Raw genomic sequence first — 25856 nt, 5'->3', positions numbered from 1 at the left:
TAATCAGAGGAAAAAGGAGGAAGTGTCAGATTACTTAGACAAAGGGAATGTGCAGGGGTTGCCCTAAAGGAAGTACATTTTAGCATCCAGCTCCTAGACCTCTCATTAGTGTTTACTGGAATTTAGGTACTCTACGACACACCACTTTCAAAAGTCATCGCCCGCCACTACCTATCAAAGCCAACTTCATAGGGCCTCTTAATGTGTCAGCACAATACACACATGCCTCTCTTATGCGCCATGCTCAGTTTGAGGTGGTGTGCACTGGCACTGATCTTTTGGGACTGGGACTTAGTTTTCGTCCTGAGACTGTGTGAGTCAATCATACATAGCCTTCGGAAACTGCAGAGCTGGGCATATTATGAACCAATCTGTCTCCTGTGGCTGCCTTATTCTTGTTCTCGCTTTTTGACTCATGTACCCTCACCTCGATCTTCCGTTCAACAGGCAGAAGCATGGCGAATGGTCATTGGAATGATGGGTGCTAAACAATGGAACACCCAGTTACCACGGTGACCAGGGACTTTGATTTACTTGCAGAAATCATTTCTTTCAGATGCGGTTTCAATTGGATCAACAGAAGTGAACCATGACCACAGCTCCTTGAGTAGGTTAGGCTGTTAAACGAAAACCCAGGACTCGTGCAGTGTGTACTCTTCTGTGCTTTGAAGTTTTTGCAAGAAAAGAAGGAGCACTTAACAAAGCACCTAAATAAATGGGCAAATAAATAAATATGCACAAGTGTCTTCAACTAGAGTTTGGGAGGGGGGACAGGACACAAATCTCATTCCTACATGTTTTAAGTTGGAGGCAGCACTATGAGGGGCAGTCTACCTTGCCTGACTGGCATGGGCTCTGCCTGGCACTGGCCTGCGCTGCTGCCTGCAAGTGGCATGGTGAGCAAAAGAATGATGGATTGACTGGGGGCGACTGTGTGATTTGCTCTGCATTACGTCCATCGTCTGTGTGTCTTTTGCAAGGGCCTGCAAGCACCTGGATACCCTACCAGGTGATTAGCCATGCTTTATCAATCCTGATTGATTGATGCATGTGAACTCAAACTAGTTCCAGAGCTTGGCAGCACCACAGGCAGAAAGGTAACATGACGGGGCAGATTTATGAAGGCCTTGCGCCGCCGGTGCGTCATTTTTAACATGGGAAAAAGTGACGCACCGGCGGCGCAAGGTGACCAACTATCATTGGTGCAAATTCAGGACGGTGAGTGTAAAAATTCAGGACAAAGGGTCAAAATTCAGGACAAAATTCAGGACAGGAGGTCAAAATTCAGGACAAAACTTCAGGACAATTGGATAAGTTTTACACACACATCAGAGGTCGCGCAATAGTATATAAGTAAGCCCAGCCATTTCCAAACATATTCAACCATTTGCAAACCTATCTATCATGTATCCTTCCATCTATCATTTCACTCATCCATCCCTTCATCCATCCTTTCACTCATCCATCATCCATCCATCCATCCATCCACCCTTTCACCCTATCCATCTGTACATTTATCCATCCATTCTTCATCCCATCCATCCATTCACTCATCCATCCAGCCATTTACCCTTTCACCAATCCAGCCATCCTTTCACTTACTAATCCTTCCACCCATCCACTCTTTTAGTCATCCATCCATCCTCCCTTTCTCTCTCCATCGACCTTTTCACTTAGCCAACCTTCCTTCCATACATTCATCCACCCACCCATCCATCCATCTACTCATCCACTCATGAATCCATCCATTGACCCTATCACTCATCCATCTATCATTTCACTCCTTCACACATCTATTCATCCTTTTGTCCATCAACCCTCCCTTTCACTCACTCATTCATCCTTACATCCACCGTTTCACTCATACGTCCATTAATTCACCCTTGCACTTATCAATCCATCAATCCATCCATCATTTCACTCATCCACCCATCATCCACCCACCCACCATCCACCCACCCATCCATCCTTTCACCCACCCACCATCCACCCACCCACCTATCCACTCATCCATCCTTTCACCCACCCACCATTCACCCACCCACCCACTCATCCACCCACCCACTCATCCATCCATCCTTTCACCCACCCACCCACTCATCATCCATCCATCCACCCACCCACTCCTCATCCATCCATCCATCCTTTCACCCACCCACGCTCCAGCCATCCATCCTTTCACCCACCCACCCACTCACTCATCATCCATCCATCCATCCTTCCCCTCATCATCCATCCATCCTTCCCCTCATCATCCATCCTTCCCCTCATCATCCATCCATCCATCCTTCCACTCACCCACTCATCCATCCATCCATCCTTCCCCTCATCATCCATCCATTCATCCTTTCACCCACCCCCTCATCATCCATCCCCTCATCATCCATCCATCCTTCCCCTCATCATCCATCCATCCATCCTTTCACCCACCCCCTCATCATCCATCCATCCATCCCTTCATCATCCATCCATCCTTTCACCCACCCCCTCATCATCCATCCATCCCTTCATCATCCATCCATCCATCCTTTCACCCACCCCCTCATCATCCATCCATCCTTCCCCTCATCCATCCATCATTTCTTCCCCTCATCCATTCATCATTCCCCTCATCCATCCTTCCTTTCATCCATCATCCATCCTTCCCCTCATCCATCCATCCTTCCCCTCATCCATCCTTCCTTTCATCCATCATCCATCCTTCCCCTCATCCATCCATCCTTCCCCTCATCCATCCTTCCTTTTATCCATCATCCATCCTTCCCCTCATCCATCCATCCTTCCCCTCATCCATCCATCCTTCCTATCCATTTATCCTTCCCCTCATCCACCTATCCTTCCCCTCCATCCACCCATCCTTCCCCTCATCCATCCAGCCTTCCCCTCATCCATCTTTCCCCTCATCCGTCATCCAGCTACCCTTCCACCCATACATCCAGCTATTTACATTTTCTCTCATCCATCCTCCCCCTCGCTCATCAATCCATCAATCCTCTCATTATCCATTTATTCACTCTTTCATTCATACATTTACCCTTTCACTAATTCATCCAGCCATCCCTTCACGTACTTACTCGCCCACCTTTCCATATTAATTTTTAGCTGAGCCCTTTTGAGTAGAGGCCCATCAAGAACTTCACCCTCGCTGCAGGAGCCATTCCAGGACTGGGACAGAGCCACCCATGGCGGAGACATGATCCACCACAGGGGGGGACAGGAGCCACCACAGGCGGGGGGGGGGGGCACAGGACAGGATCCACCACATGCGGAGACAGGAGCCATCACTGGGGGGTGGGCAGTAGTCATCACAGGAGGGGGTAGAGGATCCACCAGGGTGGGCACATGGGTGTGTATGCAGTATTCTAGTATCATCTTGGGCTCCTCGCCCCCTCCTGCACAAGACAACGAGAAGACAGGCTCTCTGTCCAAAATGCCATCCCCCACTGTGATGTACAGTACTTACAGGAGATACTCTAAGAGAACTGATTGTCCTCCATACTTTGTTAATCAGTGTGGGTGCGACTGTGCCTTTTCTTTATTTTATTACATTATAGACTGCATGTTTGAAGAATCAAGGTTTGCTTACAATTTAATTAGAGTAATTAAGCTCTGTGAAGAGAACCACGTGCTGCCTCTGTGTAATCTGGCGGAGTCTAGGATATTTGGGGCCCTGGGTAGAAATGGAATGTGTGAGCCCCCTCTAAACTGCAGAGACGTGACCATTCAGGGCTGTTTGCATCTGAATGCATGCCCCTGCTCCTGAACCTGCAGCCCCTCCTCTAAGACCTTCGAGCACCTCTTAACAGCTCATCAAGGGCTGGAGGTGTGAGGGGTGCCATCCCGCTGTGCCTCTCCAATGCTGGGGGGTATCTGAGCTTCGGAAACAGCATGGGAGTCAAGAAGGGAGGTGGGGGCAAGCTGTGCCGGCGGTAGGGTGGGGCGACCGGTGCCGGCTAAAATGACGGACAAATGGCGTCCGTTGAAGAATCCTTCACGGACAACGGACAGACGGCCGAAATTACGGACTGTCCGTGAAATTTACGGACGGTTGGTCACCCTAGGCCGCCGCGCAAGCCCTTCATAAATCTGCCCCGACGATTTTTAGGCTTGCTGCACAAATCCCCATGTTCTGTCATTTACCGAGCAGTTTTCCCCATTAATATCAGACGGTTTCACCTTTATCGCAAAACTCATAATTCGGATATGTGCAGTCACAGGGACTACCGCACCTACAGGCCGTAGTACTGACGCCAAGCTATGTTTCTGCATGCTATTTACATTCATGTAAATAAGGTCCTAAGCCCAGATGTCGGCTTCTCTGTTTGAAGACCGAAGCTGGCTGTTGTCTGTTTTTTTGTTTTGTGTTTTTTGAATCTGCTGTGCCCTTTGGCAAAGCGCAGCTGAGAAGCAGGAGGGAAGGGAGGGCGGCCATGATTCAATCCCTCCCCCCGGCTCTCTGTGCAGACAGCTCAGCCTCCGCCCAGCACTGCGTTCCAGAACACTCACCACATCGTGCAGGCAGCTGTTCTGGGCAGGGGTCAGAGTGCATGGGAGCACGCAGCGTGCAAAGCAGCTAGAGCGCACAGCTGTCTTCTGGCAGTGGCACAGTGCAGAGGGCCTACTCGAGCGCTGGCACCTGCATTTATTGACCCTGCGACACAGGTGTGCGATTGGTGAATGTGTCTGTTTTTTTATGGGTAGGACTGAAGGGGACAATGCATGTAGGCTGCAGCTGGGCTGCTCTCTGCCTCTCCATTTCATTATTACTAGCCCTGGAGTCTGGGGACGGATTTACCTCTAACTCATGCAGCAGCCGCAAATGCTGCGCTGCGCGAGAAGGAGAGAGCAGGAATGCGCCAAATTTACAGAAATATGGCGCTCTTCTCCCCTTTCCCTAGCGCCGGCACAGAAATCGGCTGCTGTGCGCGACGGAGACACCTTTGCACCAGGGTGCAAGGGTGTCTCTGGGGGTCTAGGTTTTGTACTGGAAGGGAAGCCTTCCAGTACAAAATACTGTGCATAGACTGACTTCCCTCTTTGTATGTGTGCTGTACAGTGCAGCACACAAAGTCGGGAAAGGAAGGTGAAATGAAAGCATTTCTCCTTTGTTGCGCCTACTTCAAAAGGGCGCAGTTTTCTGATGTTAAACCTTGTCTACTTTATTTAGTAAATAGGGTTTAACATCAGGGGCCTTATTTATGAAAAGTGACGCATCGCTGCGTGAAAACAGCAATGCGTCACTTTTCATTGCGCCCTCCTTACGACACCAATGATGCGTCATATTTAAAGTATGACGCATCATGTCGCAAGGACTTACAGATACGTCAGGATTTCTGACGTATCTATAGGCGCAAAAGTGACGCATTGCTGGAGTGTATCACAAAAGTGACGCAACTCCAGCAATGCGTCCTTTCACATGGGGCAAGCCCCATTTGAAAGGGCCTGCGTCAGTCTTACGCCTGCTGTGAGGCAGGCGTAAGATTTTGACGCATTTGAGTCCTAGAAGTGGTGCAGTGAAATCTTATAGATTTCACTGCGTCACTTCCATGACCCTTTCTTGCGTCAAAACGCCCCCCCTTGCATACATTATACCTGGCACAGGTATAATGTGGCGCAGGGGTTTACAAAGTGACGCATCTACCTAGATGCGTCACTTTGTAAATATGGCGCAACAAGGTGCATTTTTTACGCCACTGGTGCGTCACAAAAAGTGACGCACGACGGCGTAAAAGTGACGCCCGGCCTCATAAATGAGGCCCCAGGATCCTTGGGTAGTTGCTTGGGAACGCCCCCTTGGTGCTAAGTAATGCAAAGCAGTGCTATGCGCTGCTTTGTGTTACGTTCACGTTATTTCCAGGGCTAAACAAGTTTAGCACTGGAAGTAAATCAGAAAAAAAGATTTGGTGCCGATTTGCTTTAACACACTGTGTAAGATCTTAGTAAATTTCCCCCTAAATGCATCCTATTCTTCTACTTGATTCCACCACCAATGTCATTGTTTTTCTCTTTGTTGTTATTTACTTGAGGGGGACTCCTGTTTTCTGCAATATCTTTTGATACTCCAGGTCAGTGTTATCTCTAGAAGTGAATATTACTGGGAGCACACAAGGGGAATGGTGGGGCACGTTCAACGGGCGGTCATGATGATTCTGCAAATCTTCACTCACACGAAATCCTTTAGACATTTTAAGCAGACTATGAATTAAACATTACTAAGTCTGTGGAAGGAGCAGCGTCTTGTGTATCAATCACTCCAGTTCTCCTCTTCAGAGCACTTTCTTCCGCAGGATCTCTGCTAGACACTAATGGCTCCTTTCTCCTGAAATCTTTCTGAAACCCTTCATCTGCATATCTCATCTTTATCCCATAAAGCACCATATTTCCTCGCTCCTGCACATACTTTCTCACATCTACTCCCCGTCACCTCCTCCACACACTAGGCACCCACCCACTCACTCACCTGTAAGCAGTGACTTTTGTTTACCTTTCGTCCTGGCAATTTTTTGACTGCTGTGTCCCTCCTTCCCACACTTTCATATAGATTCACATTTACATTTGGCACACCTGACCCTTGCTCTGTATGCGCCCGCCGAGACGCCAAACATTAGATGTGCATATATTCTGAACCCCTCTAAGAACCACTGAGAGGCACTGTGAGAAATTAAGTTTGCCTGTCGCCTGAACGTCACAGCTGTCACTCGTGGGCTGTTATAAACACCCACCCACAACATGAACTCAGACAGATATATAGCGGCAGCCCTTTTCGTTTTACGCACTACACATGAGTAATACGTTGCATAAAAAAATACAGAAACACAACATCCTGAAAAAATGGAATACTGGCAGGGAATGCAAGAGTAGGTAAAACATGAGGATCTATTTTTGCTAGCTCCAGGTGTTGGCTGGTAGTGGGCACAATGGTGGGGGAGGTGCAGGACAGTTCCAGTTTGGACGGGATATCGGCCCCACCAGTCACCCCATTCCCTCTTCAATGACACCAATACTGCAGTTAAGCCAGTTTTCAGAGGTAATTATGTAGAGGCTCTTTTGTTCAGTTTATGTGTGATATTATGCACTAGCTGCTCACACCAAATTACGCATTGTCTTGGCATCAAGATCTGAAAGGTCTTGTCATTTCACAATTTTCTTAGAAGGGTTGGGAGTGCACAAGTGGTGTCTGATATTCTTTAGGGGGTTGTGTGGGCTGTTAATGTAGTCTTTCATTTGTGTCCATGGTGGTTGCCCAATTGTAGTCCAAATTCTATCACTAATCCAGTTTTCTTTTAATGTGGTGAACCAATAGGAAAAGTCTGCCTATTTGTTAGATTTTTTCTGTAGTCAAACATCTTTAAATGCAGACCAGGTGCATCAATGATTCTAGTGTACTTAATTAAGCACCATCTCACATGTAAACAATATTACTTCTTTCTACAGTTTTGTATCCTCAGATGGCATGCTATCGCAAAAACCTCCTCCCGATATAATCCTAAAGCTGTATGTTAAAAACTGCAGTTTACTTCAAATTTGTGATTGTTCCCTCTTCTTTCTTTCCTGTGCATGACCCTCTCCTTACCTTTCACCACTGTCATGCCTGCTCTCTTTGAGTAAAGGCCAATGCCGCATGCCTGCCTGCTTTAATCTCCATTATTGCATCTCTGCAAATTGCCCACAACTCATTTAAAATATTGCAACTCCTCCTCCTTTGAAACCGTATCCCTGCAATCTAACAATCCCCAATGTCCTCTAGCCTATCTCTTCCTCCCTCCAGTCATTTGCATGAACCCACATGCCACTTCTAAATACATTAATAAACACCTAACACCTATTAATATAATCTGTCTTAATCAAAAGAGAGTGAACTTAATGATTTACTGGTGTCTTCGTGTACCAGTTGTCTATCTGAAACTCTCAACCCATATTGACCACTGGTGGTGTTAAGTGGTCTTGGACTGCTCAATCCATGCTACCACTGAGAGTCAAGTGCAGAAGGGGTTCTTGGCCCAGTTGTTCAGAACCTATAGTAAGTTGGGCCCCAGGACATCAGGAGTAAAAGGCCTAAACCCCTATGGTTGAGCCCAGTAACCCCTACAGGCCCTGTGGCCCTCTGAATGGGGTTCCGATACTCTTAATCTCGCAGTCGGTCTTAGAATAGCACATGTAACAGTCAAACTTCCTGACTGACCACTCTAAACTAGCTTTTGGATCACAGGGATAGGGAACAAGATCGTCCCAAATGTGATAAATGTGGTGACACTTTATCAGCTTCTTGTCATGCTTTAGAGCTAGCTGCACACTTATCATAGGCAGCGATTCTTGTTCTCACTGCATTCGCTTGTGCGGCCTCTACCTGTGCCCAAGACACATGCCCATTGGCTGCTGCTACTCAGTTTCTGTTGTTTGTAGTTGGTGGTGCAATGCCTGCTGGATCTGGAAAGTTCAGAATATCTTGTAAGCCCTCCTCCTTTTCTTCTACTGTTTCAGGAATATTATTAGTCATGAAGGCAATTAAATAAGGAGTTGTTTCAGTAGTGTTACCACCTCAAACTCTATTGTTCACGTAACTAATGTGACATCTCAGTTACTCGTTGGTGACCTTAAGATTCCACATCTGAGATTCCTTCATGACTTCCTTGTACGAATTTAGGAAAACCAACTATTGTTCTGAACTAGGTTTATTTTTTATGTTCTTTTCGTCTTTTCTTGCGATTATTCAGGTGCTCAATATCTAGGAACCATCGTCTGAAAAAACCTTTTTGTCATCATTAGTGCACTTCGGCGAATCCTCTATGTACCCACATGATCTCTTACCATGGTGGTAGCACATAGCCTGTGTTCTTCCTTTTAGAAGGACTCTTATTCAATTTTGATTCTCAAGCCCCCCATTTAGCCCTGCTACACTCTCATTTGCACCTGTACGGACATTAAGGTAATATGTGCCTTATGCAGCAGCTCGCCCCATGGAGGCGGTGGATAAGGAAGGTAAGAAAAGGAAGGATGGAGGGTCTATAAACAATTTCCTTCCGCTATATGGCGGGCCCCTAAAGCATATTCAAGCATGTCCACTGGTCCTCTTGCATTCAGAATAACTACGGGCACAGCCTGTTGAAACTCGAAGTAGGTCTGGAGTGGCTGTGTCAGTGTATCTCTTTCAACACATTTATCCCTTGTTGTCTCTACTGGAGTTCTATGCAACATTTGCCTCCCTTTCTAGAACCTCCTGTTCTTATACCAGGGGTTTCATTCATACTAATAGCTTTTAATTCCCGGGTCTCCCCTCGCACCTCTCCCAACTAGTTTCATCCAGTCATCACCAGCCCAGATAACAAATCACAGAGTGTGGACGATAACCACAATCAAACTCGCACTTCACTTGGTAAATTGTGCTGTACTGTCTGTGCTGGTTGGCGAGCTATGTCAGGTTCCTCCACCCAACCTCCCCAGGGAGATCCCTCCATCCTTCCTTTGGTGCCTGATGGGGGTACAGTTCTGCTCCAATCTTGGCATCTGGCCAAGAACTGGAGATTCCTGTCAGATCCCAGCAGGTTGTGTCAAACAATTATTCTTAGGTGCCAATCTGGGAATGAAAGGATTTACTGACCAAAGAAAAGTTAGTAGTCTGTGAATCACAGAGCCAACAGACCATGGCTGTCCTGGCAAATGTCAGTGGGGGCAAGCTCGTAGACAAAAGACAAAACTCAAATGTCCGCCATTATGAACCCAAGTTTGTTGTAGTAGTCATATGGTATATTCTTGGAATGAATGCACGATGGTGCATAGCTGAACTCATTGATACAGAGAGTAAAGGTAAAGAGGTTTTGGTGAGAAAGCTCATCTTGACTTTTTATGCCTTGGGAGCAAAAATGCAGGCTGCTTCCAGTCTGAGACCAGCACTTCCCGTGGGCTGTGGTAGCCTGAGCTAAAACCATGGTTGAAGCTGGTTACTTTTGAACTAATATGAGCAAGTGTGTGTTCACATTTTCCACAATGTGTTTCATAATTGTCAGAGAACAGTTATGTACATATCATATAAACAATCTTAAGGAACCCCTATTTGGTAGCTTGTTTGGCACAGACACCTTCGGGGTATAAATAAATAAACTATGCAACTATTTCTGGCATGCAGCTATGCAGATATGCAACCGCTTAAGAGAGTGCATTATGAAATGTACATATCATAGCTATGAATCCGTTTTTGAGAGACCATAAACTAGGATAGGCATCCATATTTAGTATGTGTCTACAATATATATAATAATTATTTCTAAAGCGCGTATACAACAAATGGTTTGTGACAGGATTGGATTGGCAAAGAGGTAGTCGACCAACGGCCAAGGGTCCGTTGCCTGAATGCCAGCTGTGGGCCCGTTTCTTGGCGACCGCCCACAATTTCCTATTGGCCACCCAGCCCTCCATGTCTACCTGCCCAGCCACTGTTATACAGGGCTGGGATGAGTAGGTAGGCTAGAGACACACAGTGCTGTGTTTAGAGGCGGGAATACGTGAGCTTGCAGCGGCGTCATTTGAGAGCCCGGTTTTGTGGCTGTAGTTGGGCCATCTTCAACTTCGCAAGACCACAGGATGCGGTGCTTTACCTCACTCCTACCCCTCCAGGCCATAACACTGGGGATGGGAGAGGGAGGTCTGAAGCGGCTGAGAGGTCACGCTGGGAGGCAAGGTCAAGTGTTGGGGCTATTTCACCTAGGGTCCCATGGGCTGGCCCAGAATCTGTGTACCTTCCGTGGTCCATCACCCACCTAAGCTTCACATTCATCCCCTGGTAGGCGGAGAGTAGAGTTAGTATTCAGAAGGCCTCGCTGAGAGGCCTTGTGTTGCTCTAGCTCTTGGGCCATTCTCAACTGAGCCCCAATGAGCCGAGCCAGGTCAATCCAGAAGCAATGTGTTCCACCTGACGTCTTCCCTGCCAGGCTGTCGCATTCAATTGGACCATTTTCACTTCCACACAGGCGGTGCAAATTTAAGTAATTAACTTCCCTAATTACCTGTACATGTCTCTGTTTTTATGACAGTGACAAAAGTACTTGCTGGAAAGATCTGTGCTGTGACTCATCATAAGTTAGAACAGAGGGTTAATGTGTCTGCTGCAGAACATAAAATGTAACATGAAGGTAACAGATTTGTAATTTATTTGGATAGATCATTAGATTACTGCTTTTATCTCAGAGATCCTCTTGTTTCATGCAGTTCATAAGTTACAATTCTTCCACTGTAGCATAGTGATCTATGAATTAGCATCAAGGCGCTGCATACAAACTGCAAGGCAAATATTATAGAACCGTATTATAATTTTTTTCTCAGTCTTTCTTTATTGTAATGTTGCTAAAACGGGTTCTTTCAGTAATAATAAAGGGCCTGAATTCGATCTTGGCGAGACTCCGGCCCGCCGTATTTAGATGTGTGCTGGCTGAACCACCGTCTGCATCAACAGACTGTTTCACAACCTGTAAGCGAGGCACCGTCATCGATGCAGTGGACTCCTCTGCTGGCTACCTGTACTCTGTTCCCGTCAGGCTAGCTGGGTAGCGTCAAGCCTAGTTAGATGTCCCCATTGTGCTGGCCTTGTTCTAGTTGTGGTTTGCTGATGGTGTGAGTATCTGATGGAGTGAGACTGGTAAGAACTACTGATTTCTGTGTCAAAACACATAGATGTTGAGTTTGCTTTTAAAATATGTGTAGGGAATGTGTTGTGCCTCTATTCTTACATATTGCATAGCACACAAACAACACACTCTATTGAATGCACACCCACAGGCATCACATGCACAACACCCACAACAACACCATTTTTTTTCAGTGTCAATACAGGTGTGTTCATTTTACCTTGATAAGTTTTACAATGTACACTAATACATTAAACATAAAAAAATGCATGTAAGAGCAATGTAAAAATACACAAAACTAAAGCAGTTGTCAACACACTATTCATAGTAAGACAAGTGTAAAAGAAGCTTACCTTGGATCCGGGCGACAACGGAGTTGATTAACGTTGTGGTCATGTAGTAGCAGTAAAGGGAGGACTTGGATAATTGCGTTCAAGATGGAAACGTAAGTGGGAAACAAAAAAAAGGTACGTTTCTACCACATTTCCTTTTATTTCACCAACTCAAAGTAGGAGGTATCCCTGCCACAGCTTCCTCGATGGAAAGGCACATCATGATTAGTTTGGCAGTGATATTGGCTGGAATCCTGCTGACAGTCCCTTCTGCTTATGACTCTGTTGACGCGGGTGAAAATTCCTACCGGAGTCTGCGGCACTTGGGCTGTCTTTCGTCCATGGACCCGTTAATATATATAAATAACTACCTCACAACTTTTTGCTCACATTTCCTACTAGCCCTCGTATTCCTCTGGTATATACTATTGCAATGTATCTGTGCTTACATTTATGTTATTGTATACACCCCATATGTTACTCATGCAACTGCTACTGTGCACGCAATTGCTATGTATTTATGCGTAACCCATGTAATTGTTCTTCCCCATATGTAACTCATGTAACATCTACTCTGCCAACTATGTAATGCGCTCTTATACCTTCGTGTCAAGTCTGCGCTATATAAAACTTTTTAAATAAATAGAGTGGACAGACTGCCAATTAGGCGGCGGTGAAACCGTTGAAAAAGTGACGGCGGGCCAAGTCCACAAAGGTCTAAATCAGGCCCAAGGTCTTATTAGTACTGAATAATAGGTAATTATACATTACTGGTTGTGTTAAAAACAAGCATTGGCAATGCCAGTAGGTCTGGGCTACTCAAGCTAATGGATTTGTCAATGTTATGTCATGTGGCACAACAACGAGGTCGCTGTGCTACATGGCTGAATTTGGGAAAAAAACACCATTATTGAGTCAGCCAGCGGGATCCTCGTCATAGTGCTTTTTTGTGTTACAACCGGCGGGGCAAGCAGTGTCAACAGGGAGTGTGGGGAAGGCAACAACAACAACAGGAGGAGTGGAGGAATGGATTGATGAGAGTATTTATTTTTGAAGCTCTATGACGCGGCCATTGCTGGCCGCATCCTATCGCTTTTTTTATTGTTATTTTCGTATGTGCTAATTTGTAGCATAACAATTGCGGCTTTCAGGGAGCAGAATTGTGTCACAGCCCTGGCTCACCATTCTGTAATTATGGACAACCTTGTGATCACTGTTACTACAGAAATTAACATAAACGTTGTTTGTATGTAATTAACCAAGTAGGGTCGAGTTATAGCGCAGGCTCACCAAAAAATACATAAACATTGCATTTGTAGAATGTAGCTATGGACTATGTAAAACGGTCCAATACATTAAGGACTGAGTTTGTGCTATATACAATTATCTAAAAATCAAATGGCATTGCAAACCCTGAAATGCTACAAAGTTAAAATCTCGTCTTTACCCTATTATTAAAACTTTACTTTCATGGTAAACATGTAAGTCTGTAAATACAATGCAATAAATATAGCTAGGTTTGATTAACAAAATGTAGACAGAAAGTCTGCTATAGTGAGATGTTTCGGTGACAAATCCAGCACTTGAGAAAGGAAAGTAGGAGACGTTAATTAAAAGCTACGTAGACAAGCGAGACAGATTGTAATCTATTTGGAGGCTGCATCTGTGGGATGCAAATTAACCACAGCAGTATGCTAAACTTGTGCTGGCACGTAGGAAGGGGAAAAAAAAGTGTCGGCAACTACAGCATGGTAAAACACATGTTACTTTATATTTGTGTAACTAGTGGCTATGTAAAACTGTGCAATACTTTAGGTTCGAGTTAGCACAATATACAATAGCCCAAAAACCAAATAAAATTTAAAACCTAAAATGCTGCAAAGGTAAACTATGATTTTTCTCTCTAGGGTGACGGTAAAAACAGAGATCCCGATCGGCACATGTTGCAGCACCTACTTGGACCAGGCACCCTTAAAGCCCTAGGTAAAGTGTAGTGCGAATAATAATTAAACATATGGAAGGCATTCGCAACTAATAAAAACACTCCCAAAGCACAAATAAGCTAAAATTTAGGTTTTAGCATAGTGTGCCAATAACACCTTTCAAGTACTAGGGCTGTGTGTGTGTGCCCGGGAAGAATCCGGAGCAGGAGCTGCCATACAGGACGGATGGGGGTTGCCTGAATCCCTTTTAGCCTAATGGCGTTGCGCGCTTGACCAGCAGCAAAGTGCTTCGATATATTTGTGCAGCGGTGAACAACTTAAAAAAAAATGAAATAACACCTACAAGCAGCAATGCATATGTAACACAGGTAAAATAACACCTACGAGCAACTACGACTATTGGCATTATCAATGGTTGCCACAGCACAAATATTTAGAACAAGCTACAAGGAACTGCAGATGGCTGGGCTTTTCCAACTGTATTAAAGGAATGGATCTCACGGCCTGCCGGCCGTGAAGTGTGAAGCAGTGGGCGGGGAAGCTTTGAAGCTCTCGGAGGCCGGAGCACGGGAAGCAAGGAATGGATCTCACGGCCTGCCGGCCGTGAAGTGTGAAGCAGTGGGCGGGGAAGCTTTGAAGCTTTGAAGCTCTCGGAGGCCGGAGCGCGGGAGAGCCTGGTGGGGGGGGGGGGCGGGAATACGAGCGACGGGAGGAGAAGTTGATGCAGGCGGAATAGGGAGATGCGCGTGCTTGTGTGGTCACGTGACCCGCTTTTGTGGCCACGTGACCTCACATGCACTGTGAAGAAACCGCAGTGGTTTCACTAGTCGATCGAGCACTTGAATTCTCGATCCCAAATGCGCTTGTGCGCATTGTAGGTCACGAGACCTAAAAACAATTATCCCTTTCTGTGATTACTGTCTTTGCATGTGGTTGTTACAGTTTAAAATTGCAGTTTTGACCTGCCTGGATTGTATATTTTATCACCTGTTTTGTGTTTTAAACTTGTGGTTTTCCCTGCCCATGATTGCTTGCATTTAACGTGTTGAATTGTGGGATTTGCAGTCCAACCTCTGTAGTTTGTCCCTCTCATTCCTTGGTGACAAATCTGTTTTCCCTCCAAATTTCTCCTTTGCTCTGTTTTAAGACCTGTGTGTTAAAACAGTGCACCCCAGCCACCATTTTGTGTTCACAAGCCAGTGAGGCCAGCCCCCCTGCCTCCCCCCCCAGCAACAGGGATATTCTGCATCAGAGGGTGCTTCTGTGAGCTGTTTAAACTTATTTACTGGGGCCTGTGCACTTCGTTTGTTGGCCAGCAGAGGGAGTAAAGTTTCTCCTATTGGTTTCTAGATTTTAGGGCTAGTGTTGTGATTGGATAGTGTTAGGGCTAGGGTTCCCATTGGCTGAAGGGGCCACCTGATTACTAGGGCTATAAAAAAGGCCAGGCTTAGGGCGTCTCAGCCCGGGCGTCGATGCTAAGGGCGGAGAGAACAAGGATAGTTGCCTGTTTGTTTGTTTGAGCCTATTAAGGGCGCAGAGGACAAGGGTAGTTGCCTGTTTGAGCATGTTCGAGACTGGTCGGGACTAGGGCCAGAAATGCTGCCCTTTTTCTCATTTAGCAATACCCAAAACTCCTTTTTACTCATCCAAAAGCCTCCTCCTATTGCTAAAACCAAAAAAAAAAATCTTTCACTCTTTTATCCCTCCACTATCCTTTTCAATCGAAATTAACAGACTAACATGTTCACTTCTCAAATTCCATATTAAACTATACTAATATACTACCCAAATAACTGAATAACATATCCACTACTCAAATTACTTCATATTTTTTTACTATACTAATTTTCAACAGTAATCCTTTATGGGTTCTGGAGTGGCGTGATACATGCCAGAAAAGCGATTCAACCAACACCCATTAGGGGCAACAAGTGCTATATGAATGCAGATATTTCTTCTCATTTTATCCCTCCGCTATCCTTCTCACTCCAAGTAACTGACTAATATCCACCACTGAAATGACTTCATATTTCACCATATTAATTCACCACTAATCCTTTGCAGGCTTCCTGAATAGCGTGCGTCAACAAGCGCTACATAAATACAAACCCTTTTCCTCCTCTATCCTTCTGCTATCATTCCAAATCCAAATAACTGACTAACCTATCCACCACTTAAAATGTACTTGCATGTTTCACTATACTAATTCAACACTAATCCTCTATTGGTCTCAGAGTAGCGTGCTATTCACCGAAAAAGCGCTTTGACGCCTCGTCAGGGGTAGTTAACGCTATATAAATGCAATTACAATACAATACAATACAATGTGAGGCAGTTGTGCAACCCCAAGTAAGGTGAACATCATGTAGGCTTGTAGACAGGTATGAAATGTACACAATGCTAGCATGCATGAAGTGCATAAATATTGAGAGATGCACAGAGTAGACACAGCGTCTCTTCTGGCGGGTACAAATTGCAGGTGCATCCATCTCTTATGTGCACATAATACAAACATGTATTCACTTCTCTAGTAAACTGTACCTGTATATAACTGTGTCTCAATGTACCTTTACCAGCGACTGTGAATGTTTGTAGGACTAACTGCTTCTTTTATCTCCATTAGAGGCTGTAGGTATCTACAGGTCTAAACCAAACAATCAGTCAATCAATAAATCTTTATTTCGGCACAACGGCCATAAAAGAGAAGATTAAGAACACTGTGCATAAATATAAGAAGTAAATCCATAAAAACATTTGTACAAAAACTCCAGTTCATAGAGCAGTCAAGCCGAACTTAACATAGTGCATTTCAAACTTCAGTTTATAAAAACAATTAAGCCGATCAAACATAGTGCATTTCATACAAGACCGAAACAATAAAAAAGCTCTATACGGCTTGTAAGGACCCGGATGAGGGTACTTTTCTGTTCCAATTCCTGAAGCACTCTTCCATCAAACCTTCAGTGCCCTCAGAGCAACCTCTCCACCCCCACTGTTCCGATTAATAAATGGGTTTTAGTCGAGGTTTTTAAACCCGTCTCCTCTTCTTCTTTCAACCCTTCCTTAAGTGTTGTTCACACTTTATTCAATGCTAGTGTTTAACCCTTTGTCTTTCCAAATTTGGCAGACATCGTAAGAGAGCCTTAACGTCATGTGATGTCATTTCTTACAATTTACATCACAGAGGAAGAGATCATGTCATTTCCGGTGACATCATCGTTATGCTACTCATTCATTTTGAAACCTGAAAATAAAAATTATTTTGTGCTCACAATATGTTAGCAAGTATGCTGTTGGAGGAGGGGTTGAGTGTGTGTGCCTCGCCGGGAGAAGCACACCAATCACATGTGTCCGTGTGTAACAAAACTGGTGCTCATATAAGGCGCTCTGATACCCAATATCTTCGGGTCTGGTTCTCGCTATATAAAACTCTACAACAACAAAAAGAATCACAGAATACTGATCGTAGGCTGTTAAGTTTCTACACCGGTGAGTGAAAACAGGTGCATGGTTCCCAATTTCGATCAGAGTAATAGTTTGGCCAGGGAAAGAAAAATAGGGTGCATTGTTCCACATCTGTTGAAATGTCCAGAGTGTGGCTCTACCCAGTATGGCCATCATTAGATCCTCTAAAAAGGCCTGTTTCTGCAGTGATAGTGTGTTTTTGCTGGGCTGGGCTCTAGAAAATGGGGTCCCCAGGCCTGGGAAAGAGCACCCTCTTCTCCCGTTTGTGACGGTTTTGCTCAGACCCAGCCCTGCCAAGTACCATGCATCAGGCGTTAGACTAACGCATTTCAGTATTGTGGTTCGCATCACCGCACTGAAATGCAAATTCACAAATTATTATAGGCTTAGCACCTGCACCTCGGCTGTCTCTTAGCCGCAGGGCTGCTATTTAATTCCCAATTGAAACTCATAGCTGGTGGAGTGGCAGCGCGCTGTGGCGTGCGCACTGCTCCCAGCCGGAGACGAGCTGCTAACTACATTGTAACAATATTAGGATTCGCCACACCGCACAGAGACTAATGGGCAGAAATGTCCTGCCTCCCGCGGCAACACAAGCAGGTGGCTGTAATTCTGTTGGAGTGACAGCAGGGCTGGCTGCGGCAATGGCAGCACTGTCCAGCTCTGAACGGACCCGGACCCAACCCTGGCACGCGCATGGACCGCGGCCTCTGTGGGGGGCCTCTATGGAGCGCAGCACATCACTGTGACAGTGTTTGAGAAGACTGTGTAGGTCTGCGTGCGCCCAACGCGCTTGCCACAGACGTCGTTGTTGCCACTATTAGCTTTGCAAAGTGTGAGTTAGTGGCCTCCTGAACTGCTAAATTTGGTTGGTAATGGTTTATAATTAGCGGGTTTCAGCATGGTCATGATCACCTGCCTGCCAGTGCCCTCTGTGTTAGCTGAAGTTCATACACAGTCTAGTCACTCTGCAGTACACACACTACTTCTCAGGAACCTGCCAGCGGCGTCACTCAGCAGAGCAGGATTGGATAGCTTTCTGTGACAGCCTTGCTGTGGTGTGATCTGTGCAATTGAGGGAGGGGAAAGGGGGTGGGGCGGTGGACCGGGGTATTATTATTTTTGGTGTCAGAAAGTTGAGGAGTAATGCTGAAATAATGCTGCCTGCTGTGAGGTACCTGTGTGCCTTAGCTGACTTGTTGCCAAATTAATGCCCGTGCCTGTCTGCGGCAGCATCAATGAGTCAACTGTGTTGACTCTCTTTATTTTAAATTTAGGCAGCTCTTCTGTGCCGCTGGCTGCGGGGCTGGGCAGGTAGCGCAGACCATTTTCAGGGTGATCATGATTTTTATTAGGGTTGATGAGAGTAATGTTAATAGATTACAGCGCCATGGTTGCCGGCTCAGATTCACTGCCTGCAAGGCTGAGGCTTGCCCAGTGCCTGTCTGTGGCGGCGTCCGTGAGAGTCAGCTGTCTGTGCGCTACTCTTCATTTTTAGGCAGCCGAGAAGGTGTTGTTGAGTAGCATCAGCTATAGCTACCACCAAAGGTGCTAGGGAGAGGTGAGCGTAGAATTATGCCTGTTACAGATTTAAATTAAAACTGGAGTTAATTGCCATGTTTTAGGGTGTATATGTGCAATACTCCTTGTGCGCAGTGTTCCTATTTGTGCCATTTCAATACTTGAGTTGTGGCACTTTCACAGTTAATAGAATAAATCAGTTATTTACACGCAACATAGTTTACTTCATTAATGGCTCTCTACAATGGATGTTGATACACCAGTCCAGTGGTGTTTATGAAAGACTTATAATGAATAATGCGAATGAAGAGCGTCATGCCATCCGCGCAATCATTCTGTAAAGCCTGTCACCGCCCTTTTTAACCTGGTTGATAGATACATGGGGATGTTTAGGTTGAAAAGTTTTGGCGATCTAATACCGCAGGGCCAGAGACCATAAGAGCTTGCATCGAGAGGCATGGGTTGCCTGTCATCAGCTCTGTGCATGCCCCTGTGCTCATCTCTGCTACCTCTGACTGGCTGTGAGGGCAAGCGAACAATTGGAGCACAGGGAGATAGGGCTTGACAGCCTGACCTCTCGTTCCATGGTCAGACACAGCATAACCTGATGCTTAGAGCCTGTCATAGGTGCAGCTGTCCCTGTGCTCTTCCCAGCCACCTTGCATTCCCCGGTTGTCCGCCTATTTGCACTTCATGAGTTGCACTAAGAGGCCATCCATTCAGGGGACCCCTTCTGCTTTTTGGGGGTTTTGTTTTGTTTGGCCCGCAATGACCCTGAAAGTAGGGGTGAGCACTAATCATGAGTATGCCTTGACACCCAGTATCCAGACATCGTTGCACCAGCCACTATTTTAGTGGCTTCCTCAACGTAGTGTTTTCTTTCTCTGTCTCTCTCCCTGCCCCCTTCCCAATTCTAAGCCGGCACCCGGTGCGTGTGTGTCCCTCTCTTTTTCAGGCATCGTACCTCATTGTGCCGCCCCACGGGAACAGACTGCGGGGCCCATTAGGGACACTCCTTGGGTAAGGATTAGCCCTTGCATTTTATACTTTATGACATCTTCATTCTAGTTATGTGTGTTTGTATTCTGCTAAAATTGCATAGTTGCGATCATGGGCACATACTTCAGAGATGCCCTGTGACTGTGTTTCCTATTTCTTTTGTGTGTATTTTGGAGAGCTGTGGTGATCAATTGTTGATGTGATTACACCACTATCATTGTCCGGCTTACCTCTACACATCTCTTCTAGGTCATCCCGCTAGAGCAGGACCTTCTGGCCTGCCCCCATACTGACCCAGAGAGGTTGTATCTTTTATTTTATTTTCTTCCCATTTTTTTTCACTGTGTAGTACTTAGCACCTTAGGTCCTGAAGAATTGCCAGTTGGGCAAGAAACATGTCGACCTTATTAGAGGGTTGAGGTAGTTCGCTGTGCCCCTTACAGTCCCTATCTCCCCTCCCACCTTTTTAATCAAGGGAGTCAGCCACGTGAATAAAGGTCTTTGTGAACTGACCCACCTTTTTTAATCACTATTCCCTCACGACTACACTTCCACTTGACCCCTCACACGCACTCAACCATTGGCTGGAACAAAAGAACTCCAACAAAGAGCGCCTATGTGGCGCCCGTCGGACATTGCAGCGCCAGTCTGACGAGGAGCAGGAGACCAATGATGACGCATGACATCTAGCTTACTGGGTGTGTGAGGTCTTCTAGTTCCTACAAGGGAACACCCTGTTCCCTGCCCTTGCTCTCCCTCTCCGAATGCACACACTTTATAATCTTTCCCCTGGGGAACTTTGTACCTTTTGTGGTATATGGTTGACTGGACAAGTACACTGGACCCCGTTAAATATCGTCCATATGTGGTTCCCACTTTTGTATTGAATTCAGAGCGTGGGCTCTGTCCCACAGAACTTTTCAGGTTACCTACAGTGACACTTTACTGTCAGGACCATTGGGTCCCTAGAATCATATTGTGTTCTTTCTAGGGTACGCCGACTTTCTTTCCTTCCAGCTCGGTAGTAACACTACACTAGCTAGGAGCGATCTCCCCACCATGGAAGACGTTCCGGGCTTGAGCTTTGATGAAGATGCCATAGCGGAGGCGTTAAGATCGGCACCTCAACTCTTTGGGGCTGGAGGTGCCACTGCCTCAGGTTCTACTAATGATGATTGGGCCACATTAACTACAATGAAGAAAGAATGGCTTAGGATTACTGTCCATGGGATCATGATGACAGAATATTTAAGGGCAAATATAGCCCCACAGGGACTTCTAGTTAACATCATACCAAGACTCTTTCTCGAAGACAGCCAATTTAAGGGAGATTGGTGTCAAGTGTCATGGAAGTGCACCAAGGACCTCCTGTTCTTGATCGTTAAAACGGCCAAGAGACTAGCGGATGCACTGCTTATTAAAATCACAGCTGTAGAAACAGCAATTAGAGGCACTTTGACGAAGACTCCCTTTACCACCAAGTTAGCAGAAATCAATCAAGAGATTTCCTTGAATCAAGAGTTTTTACTTAAGCAAAAGATGACCAAACTCCAGAAGGATGTGGCCAAATTTGATAAAGAGAAAGTGTACCCCTATCTCAAGGAGGGTTACACTAACAAGAAAAATGGCTACTCCTCGGATGAAAGTTCAGATAACGGTAACCGGAGGGGCTCGTCCGGCAGTGATTCCAGTGGTGTGTACCCCCCCAACAACAACCGTAATCAACGCCGTTCGAATTGGAACCAAGGTTTCAACCAAGGTCAAATGTTTCAGGGACCACCGCAAATGATGCCACCCTGGCAATACCCCTTCTATCCACAGGGACCACCCCAGTTCTTTCCAATAAACCCCCCTTTTCACGACAGAGGTTGGGGCAGAGGAAGAGGGCGAAAGCGAGGAGGCCAGAAAGGGGTACAGTGGCAAGACCAACCAACCACATCGACATCAGTGGAGACCAGGAGCTCAACCAGAGGGAGGAGAGTCTGATAGTCATCCTTTCCACTAGACTTCTCACCCCCACCGAGACGGAGGTCCTCGAAAAGGGTTTAGGTTTCGTACCTACTCTTATCCCAGACAGCTTCAACGAAATGTGCGAGGTTAAGCAACTCTTTAGGAAAATACGCTTGCGTGCCTTCTTTAGTGAAAGACCTGAGAGCGATAGAATCGACACAGGGCTGCGTAAACCTTCAACGTTTACTCCAACTGATGGTATGGTTCCACCCGAAGTCCTGGTCTTCGAGAGGTCAGTCCTAAAGACCTTGGAGAAAAAACCTAACATGAGTAGCTTTAATAACCTCACTAATGCTGAAAGACTAGCTGTACAAACTCTTGGGAATGACACTACTATAGTCATTAAGCAGGCAGATAAAGGGGGAGCTACAGTTATCCAAAATACCAGTGACTATGACACTGAATGCAAACGACAACTTGCCAATACAACCCACTACAGACCATTGACTATTGATCCAAACCCAAGGCTAACCACCACCATCACTAGCCTGGTCATGGAAGGAGAAACTAATGAGTGGATAACGAAAAATGAGGCAGAATTCCTACTCACTACAGATCCAGTCACTCCTTATTTCTATACCCTACCCAAAATTCATAAGGGTACTACTCCTGTACCAGGTAGGCCCCTTGTATCTGGCATCGGCTCACTTTTGGAGCCCCTCTCCAAATTTTGTGATGTATTCCTTCAACCGGTTGTGAAAAAGATACCATCCTATCTCCAAGATACCAGGGATGTGCTCCGCCTCATTGATTCCATCGAGGGGAGAGAGAGCGTCGACCTTCTCCTAACATTGGATGTGGAGGCGCTCTATACTAACATTCCCCAACAGGCTACCCTGGATGCTGTTGAGACCACTCTCCGGACGGAAGAGTGGACCTCACCCACACCAATTTCCTTTATTATGGCATGCGCAAGCATAGCACTGACGGAGAACTTTTTCCAGCATGGGTCCCAATTATACCACCAGATCCGGGGGACCTCGATGGGTTCTACCTTTGCTCCTAGCCTAGCCTGTATTTTCATGGCCACTTTTGAAGACCAATGCATCCATTCAGCACACAATCCCTATGTTCAGAACATAACTCTCTGGCGCAGGTATATCGATGATATACTGGTCCTATGGCGAGGGGACCGGGAGAGCTGCGACGCCTTCTGTGCCTGGATTAATCATCAAAATCCTTTTCTAAAGTTTACAGGTACAGTCTCAGACTCGACAATACCATTCTTGGATTTAACTATTTGTCTGGACCAAGAAGGACTGAGCACCTCTCTGTATCGCAAGGAGACAGATAGGAACAGCCTTCTCCTTTACAAAAGCCACCACCCCAGATCCCTGAGGGATAACCTGCCCTTCGGCCAGTTTCTCAGGATCCGCAGAAACTGTACTACTAACTCCGACTACAAAAAAGAGTCTGCTCTGCTCCAACACAAACTACAGGATAGAGGGTATCCGACTAGACTGATTCACAACTCACGCAAAAGGGCCCTTAATAACCCTAGAGAGGTCCTATTGGAGACACATCACAAAGAACCTGATAACCTGATCACTTGCGTGACTTGCTTCACTAAAAATTCAGCATTTATGAAAAAGACTGTGAACAGACACTGGGGGTTATTGAACACAGGGGGCTTAGACATCCCACGTCCCCGTTTTGCCTTCAAACTCACGTCCAACCTTAAAGATGCCCTGATTCACACACGCCCTAAAAAACAAACGACCTCTGGCCAAAGTACCCTGTGGAGGCTTCCACCAGTAGTTGGTCACTATCAGTGCGGGGGCTGTGTGGTATGTCCACAGACAGTACAATGCAAGGAAATCAAACTATCAGATACATTCACCTGGCACATGAACAAACACACAAATTGTAATAGCCCTAGATGTATCTACATGCTGATCTGTCCTTGCGGAAAAAATTACATCGGCATGAATATGAGGCAGGTTAAGTTAAGGATAATGGAGCATAAGAGCAAAATACCGGTGCTCGAGAACACATACAAGACTTTATGAACACTATGTCCAACATGGCCACCAGGCGGATAGCATCAAATGGTTAGTGCTCGAATCTCACCCATCAATTACACAACAAGCTCTGTTCAGGATTGAACAGCGATGGATACACCGCCTCCAATTAGATACACTGGGCCTAAATGACTCGGTCCCTTGGGCATCTCTGTCTAGGTGATCCCTAACTGCTTTACTAGGTTTTACTTCACTTCATCGCTAGACAACCAGTAGTTTCCAAAATCTGTCCTCTATGCCTGGTGAGGGGTTTTAGGCTGATACAGTCTGCTTATCCGTGATCAGCACCCTGTTTGTGAGGTTTACACACTACACTATGATCTTCAGTGTGAAGACAACCTCCTCAATACCCATGTATTTGTCTTGCAGAGTCACTGGGGCAAAATAACTATAATGGCAGCATCATGTGACACAATGTCCTCGTACACGAGAGTAGAGAGATACTTGGGTCCTATTCACCACCCCCTGTTAAAATGGCCGCCGCATTTACCCTTCTGACACTAGCAGCCTCCGACGACACGCACACACCGTTCCTGCGCATGCGCAGACATGAGTGCCGGGAACCACGCCCACCGGCAGAGTCCTCTATGCAGAAGTACCGGCAGCTTATAACTCCGGTTGCATCGTGAAACCGGGACCAGCTGTTCCGCGCTACCTCTGGAGCTCGATGCGTGTGGGTAGGTTTTCGAGCCCTGGCTGCACTGACTAGAGGTAAGCAGTGTGTCTGTCTGTTTGTGAAGTGCGAGGTCGGTGTTGGTATGCAGGCTTCCTTGCATCTCATTGGTGGTGCTCAACCACGCTCTTCAAAGGTCTACTCGAGGAATCAACATGCCCTCGCAATACCCACTCCGAGATCGGCTGTCTGTCTGTGTAAGTGACTCCCCATGGGTGGGGTAGGACAAGACATAGGGGAGTGCGAGGGAGTTTTGTCAACATTTCCCACATCCCCTCGTCAACCTAATGGGGCGATAACGACATGGTCTTTGCCTTGTTCGATGTTGGGCGAGCCACCTTGCATTCCCCGGTTGTCCGCCTATTTGCACTTCATGAGTTGCACTAAGAGGCCATCCATTCAGGAGACCCCTTCTGCTTTTTGGGTTTTTTATTTGTTTTTGTTTTGTTTGGACCGCAATGACCCTGGAAGTAGGGGTGAGCACTAATCATGAGTATGCCTTGACACCCAGTATCCAGACATCGTTGCACCAGCCACTATTTTAGTGGCTTCCTCAATGTAGTGTTTTCTTTCTCTGTCTCTCTCCCTGCCCGCCTTCCCAATTCTAAGCCGGCACCCGGTGCGCGTGTGTCCCTCTCTTTTTCAGGCATCGTACCTTATTGTGCCGCCCCACGGGAACAGATTGCGGGGCCCATTAGGGACACTCCTTGGGTAAGGATTAGCCCTTGCATTTTATACTTTATGACATCTTCATTCTAGTTATGTGTGTTTGTATTCTGCTAAAATTGCATAGTTGCGATCATGGGCACATACTTCAGAGATGCCCTGTGACTGTGTTTCCTATTTCTTTTGTGTGTATTTTGGAGAGCTGTGGTGATCAATTGTTGATGTGATTACGCCACTATCAATGTCCGGCTTACCTCTACACATCTCTTCTAGGTCATCCCGCTAGAGCAGGACCTTCTGGCCTGCCCCCATACTGACCCAGAGAGGTTGTATCTTTTATTTTATTTTCTTCCCATTTCTTTTCACTGTGTAGTACTGAGCACCGTAGGTCCTGAAGAATTGCCAGTTGGGCAAGAAACATGTCGACCTTATTAGAGGGTTGAGGTAGTTCGCTGTGCCCCTTACAGTCCCTATCTCCCCTCCCACCTTTTTAATCAAGGGAGTCAGCCACGTGAATAAAGGTCTTTGTGAACTGACCCACCTTTTTTAATCACTATTCCCTCACGACTACACTTCCACTTGACCCCTCACACGCACTCAACCATTGG

The sequence above is a fragment of the Lissotriton helveticus genome, chromosome 3_1 (assembly GCF_964261635.1).
Source record: "Lissotriton helveticus chromosome 3_1, aLisHel1.1, whole genome shotgun sequence".
Lineage (NCBI taxonomy): Eukaryota > Metazoa > Chordata > Amphibia > Caudata > Salamandridae > Lissotriton > Lissotriton helveticus.
The sequence above is the reverse complement of the archived record's forward strand: the minus strand, read 5'-3'. Positions refer to the sequence as shown.